Here is a 5,336-nt window from a genome sequence, read left to right as displayed (position 1 = left end):
GCTGGCCCAACATTCTACCATTGGATACATGCGAGAGAGGGGAACTATTATACATCCAATAACAAGAGAAAACGACAAATAAAGGGTAAGTGAGAAATGCATATTGATTGAAGCGATCCACAGCGGACAACCCCTGCTATACTGTATAGGAAATTACCTAACGGTATAGGCTAGTAATAATTCTACATTAAAGCTTACAATCAAGGATACTTGATCCTCTTTTTGGTCCTCTTTTCTCGTATCCTCCTCATCTATTGATTTCACTTTGTGGGTTATGTTGTTGTTGATAGAATAAACCTAAGATATGATTCGCCAGTTTTTGCAATGACCTTTCACAGCTTTGTGTAGGCTTTTATCTGCATAATAATTAATAATTCTTAGACAGAAAGGATCATAAGCACCCCAGGAGGAGCGCAAGAGACAACGACTGAGCTGATCACAGCCAGGGCAGCATCACGACTAACCGGTAACCAGTCCTATACTAACCTATAGGCTACTCCGTCTTTTCTTTAGAATCTCTGTTTTTAACACATCACATGGCTGCTAAAAGGTACAAGGTTGCTAATACCGTTCTTTTGAACTCCCGACGTTTTAGTAGAAGTTATTTATTTTCTATTATGTGTCCACATTCAGGCTATACCAAGGAGGGAGGATGCACATCAATGAAGCCGGTCAGATAGAGAATGCTTTGTGCTTATTATCTCATTTGCAACAGTGTAGCCTTGGGGTCCCATTCGATCGTCTGTCTGGGGTTTATTTATAAAATGTGTAAAAGGGTGTGTGAACATAATAATTTCCCTCTATCACGGTTCCACTGCGTTTTTCCCGATGCTGGAGCTGGACCCCTGGCCCTGTTCTGTGTGTGTGTGTGTGTGTGTGTGTGTCGGGGGCTTTGTTTTCGTCAGGCAGAGATGTAGCATCTGGCCTACGTTACATCTTTGATTGATTGATTGAAAACTTTATTAACAGATTGCAGAATGGGTACAATACAGCACAGCTCAATACACACAATTGTTAAGGGGATGCAGACCAGAGAAAGACTTTCGTCTTGTTTACATCAGGGTCCCCCATTTTCAATTAATCAGGAATTCATCCGCTCTCTCTTTGTGTTTGAGTTGTGTTTTTGCCTTCATCATCATCACATAATAAGACCTAAAACTTTGAAAAGTGACAGAGGGCAGGCTTCAAATGCATCAGAATAATTAACGTCAGTGTGTCTAATTGTCATGAACAAAGATTCTGTTCATAGTGACCTTTTCCTAATGTGCATGCTTCTCGTAATGGATGAAGTCTAGACTGCTAGAGTCCCATCATCAATTAGGCAATCTGATTCTGAATCATGTGATCCAATAAACAAATATCCGTAGGTTGTTATAGACTACTTAGAACAATATGCATACAATATAGACAGACAGCATAAACCAGAACATTTGGAATGGAGATTTCCAATCTCAGCAATGGTGAATGGAAAGAAAATTAGGCCTGCAGTTGTAAACTGGTATAAACGACATTACACAGAGTTATAAGTAATATAATTAGACCCTACACAGTAACATTCATGGGCTTCAGTAATACACATAAGCACTGTAACGTTCAAGTAACACAGATGCAGCACACAAATTATATTGTTTATTATATTGACACTCTATATTGTATAGTATTGTAATGTATATAGGACTCACTACCTTTAATTCTTAAAGCTTAGTATTGTATTGTATTGTATCTTATAGTAGCCTACTTTTTATCATGTCTATTTTATTATCTATTCTATTTTATTATTCTATTATTATTTGTATTTTTTTGCACAATCAAGGCGGGCATGGCCACCTTCATTTCACTACATGTCTCGTTGTGTATGTATGTGATGAATAGATCTCTTGAATCTTGAATGTACAGTAAATACAGTGAGAGACTGCTGTGTTCCTGGACAGCAGCAGCTAGCTTTCTGCTGGGTTCATGTCTCCTCCCTCAGCTGGAAGAATTCAAACCTTCTGGGTTTGTGCCTAGAATAAGCAGATAATAATCTCTAGTCTGGATTCTCTTCCCTTCTCTTCTCTTCTCCTCTCCTCTCTTCTCCTCTCTTCTCTTCTCTTCTCTTCTCTTCTCTTCTCTTCTCTTCTCTTCTCTTCTCTTCTCTTCTCTTCTCTTCTCTTCTCTTCTCTTCTCTTCTCTTCTCTTCTCTTCTCCTCTCTAGTTGTTTCTTTACTCCCCCCCCCCTCCCCCTCCTTCCTCTCCTCCCTCTCCTCCCTCCAACAGTAACCGCTGGCTGGGTGGCTCTGCCAGCTCTACAGGCAGCTGCATTTTTAAAAACTATGTCAGTGTCACGGGTTGTCTGCAGCATTCTGGGAAGGCAAAGCAGTGGAGTAGCAGTATCCTAGCTGGCTGCAGGCAGCATAGCATCATATGTCTCTATATAGACCTGGGGAGTGAGGTTCCACTGTCGTTTTCCACCCCATTGTAGCCGCACAGTGAAGATCGAACTATCAGTAATTTATAGTATGGTCACCGTACTGTGTAGGTTCATAATGTTTGATGGAGGGATTGATTATTCAATTATTTTACTGATACAACCAACCAATAAAGGTTAATGTTTTAACTACATCTATGAGAAAATGTGTTTTATATCACAACGTTTACTTGTTTCCTTGGTAACTACTACAATACCCATCTTCGACCAATAACAAGAGCACAACAGCTCTGATGTTTGATATCCCTTGTCATTCCCATTCGTTATCGCACCTACATTAACCATCATCTTGGTTCACCTATGTCCAAAACATGAAAATTATGTCAGGTAATCATGAGTAATGTATGCAATTCCAATAGTGTATTCTGTCTATTGTGACTTGGTAACTTCGTCCTCTCAGCTACATAGTAGCATCCGTTTGAGACTGGAGGACTGACTTTTAAAACATTTTCTCAAATAAAAAAAAAAAACGCAAATCTCATTATGCTCAACTCTGCTCCCATCACATTTCAGACCAATGGAATAAGTGGAACTGTATAAACCCAGTTACCTTGAGAAACTCAATGTAGTAGAGCGAGACCACAGGCAGAACTCTCACTTGACTCCCCAGGTTGATACATAATATGCACAATTATACACCCTAACTTCCTCATCCAGACTGCATGTCTTCCTCATCCAGACTGCCTGTCTTCCTCATCCAGACTGCCTGTCTTCCTCACCCAGACTGCATGTCTTCCTCATCCAGACTGCATGTCTTCCTCATCCAGACTGCATGTCTTCCTCATCCAGACTGCCTGTCTTCCTCATCCACTGCAACTCCTCTTTCTCAGTCACCAATGCCTTTCAATGGCTCTCTGTTAAGTAGGCTTAGAGTTTTTGAGCCTTTTTTGAGCTTTTTGTCTGAGCCCCAACCACGGTAGCAGTTTAGGACCCCAGCCTGATTAAAACCCAGAATTCTTGCTATTAAAACAAATTAAAAAGGTAATACTTTTTTAAAAGGTCAGTTCTGGTGCTGTTGTTATAGTGAGTGGTCCAGTGGCCAAGCACACGTCCGCTATGAGTCAGCGGTTTGAATTACATTTGAATTTTTTTGATATTTCCCCCCCTCCTTTTTCCTCCGTTTTTCTCCCATCCCAATGTTAGTCGTTATGCCAATTCCCAATTCCCTTCCTGGTCGCTGCGCACCTACCCCCTACGGTCGGTCTAGGAGAGTGGAGGCTATCACATATGCTTCCTCCGACACATGTGTAGCCAATCAACCGCTTCTTTCACCTGGCAGCGCGGACTCTCACTGAGCGGGTAACGTGTGGAAGGATCACACTACCCCCCTTAGATCATTTCCTTGCTGAGCAGGCGCCCCGACCGAACTGTAGGAGTCGCTGTTTACAACGACCCGGACCCACCCACCAGCTTTCCCACCCCTAACACTGCCAATTGTGTTAGTATGAACGACCAGCCAAGCTGGTAGCAATGCCGAGAGCTGGGCTCGAACCCAGCATCTCCTGCACTAGTGGCGAGCGCCTTGCCCACTGCGCCACTTAGCCGCCCATGGTTTGAATTACATTTTATACAAACCTGACCCGATTCAAGCATGGGGGGGGAGTTTAGAGAAATCACAGCCCCGAACGGAACGGGTCGGTCTGGGCCCAATCGGGTTCGGGCAGAGAATCAAAGCTTGCACATCACAAATGTGACCCTGGCCCGCCAACCAACCAGGGTTTATATATAGTCAGGGTTCCTTCAATAATAATAGTCTATTTTCTTTTCCACATTATGCCAGTCAGGGGGCAGGACTTTGTGATGTCCAGCCAGTCTGTCTGCCTGTGGTCATTGTGTGCAGTAGGACACTTAGGAAGTGAGTTCACTTCACTGCAGCCGTCAGGGGAAGTGTTATTCTATGTGTAGAAAAATACCCTGCCTGTAGGAAGAGAGACAACACTTTCTGTTCTGTTCTGTTCTGTTCTGTTCTGTTCTAGTCTATAGTCTAGAACCCAAACTAGCTCACTAGAAGCGTTCATTCTAGTGTAATTGTGCAATGAATAGTCATATTAATCTATTCTATTCTATTGTACTCTGCATTATTCTATTCTGTTCTGTTCTATTCTAGTATAGTCTAACACCCATTCCTAGCTAGGTTACTACTACAAGTGTGCACTCTACTTGCACAAGGAATAGCTTATATCAAATTATGTGTAATCTGTAAATGCTCTATTCTGTTCTATTCTATTCTATTCTGTGCGTATGGTCGATAGTGCTGTTGTAGCCTACGAAGTGTGTACAGTATGTGGCTAAAAATAGGAGTGCATCTCACCTCTGTGATCTGCCAGAGCAGAAACATTATATGGGTTATGAGACTCAGTTAGCTGGCTTTGCCTGGTGGTGAAAGGTCTTGTTTGTGTGCAAATCAAATGCGGAGAGACGACGAAAGAGAGAGGGAGTGAGAGAAACACAGCCGGCAGAAAAGGGCTGAGAGAGAGAGAGAGAGAGAGAGAGAGAGAGAGAGAGAGAGAGAGAGAGAGAGAGAGAGAGAGAGAGAGAGAGAGAGAGAGACATGGATGGAGGCAATGAGAGAGAGAGAGATTGTTGTCCTATGGCACTCACCCTACTGCTGTGTTTTTGCACAGGATTAATATGACTATGAACATCATAGGCGTGTCTGTCTATTTTCTCGTATTTCTTCCACCATTACTCTTTTTTCTTCTTTTAAATAGCAAACCGTTCACAACAGTGTCAAATGATGCACAACGGTCTTCCCATCTGTATTGGGGTGTGGCCTTGTTTTCCCTGGTGTCCATTTCCCAGGTTTTTAGAGAAGCATAGGTAGTAACGTTAACAGTAGCCTATACATTAACATATTAGCTTTTATTTG

At 42.4% G+C, this 5,336-nt stretch overlaps 1 protein-coding gene across 5 annotated transcripts in view; it reads left to right on the top strand.

Moving 5' to 3' along the window:
- The window catches only part of cep170aa (centrosomal protein 170Aa), a 132,234-nt gene continuing 126,898 nt past the window's right edge, over positions 1-5,336 (top strand). For all 5 annotated transcript variants that reach the window (XM_084322123.1, XM_084322126.1, XM_084322124.1 and 2 more), the window contains exon 1: positions 1-85. The gene's annotated coding sequence lies outside the window, so the exon portion shown is untranslated. The remainder of the gene's footprint in view (positions 86-5,336) is intronic.

Source organism: Notolepis coatsorum, assembly GCF_963971535.1.
Source record: "Notolepis coatsorum genome assembly, chromosome: 9".
In the NCBI taxonomy this organism is placed as follows: domain Eukaryota; kingdom Metazoa; phylum Chordata; class Actinopteri; order Aulopiformes; family Paralepididae; genus Notolepis; species Notolepis coatsorum.
Note: the sequence above shows the minus strand (reverse complement) of the source record. Positions and strands in the feature narration are given on the sequence as shown.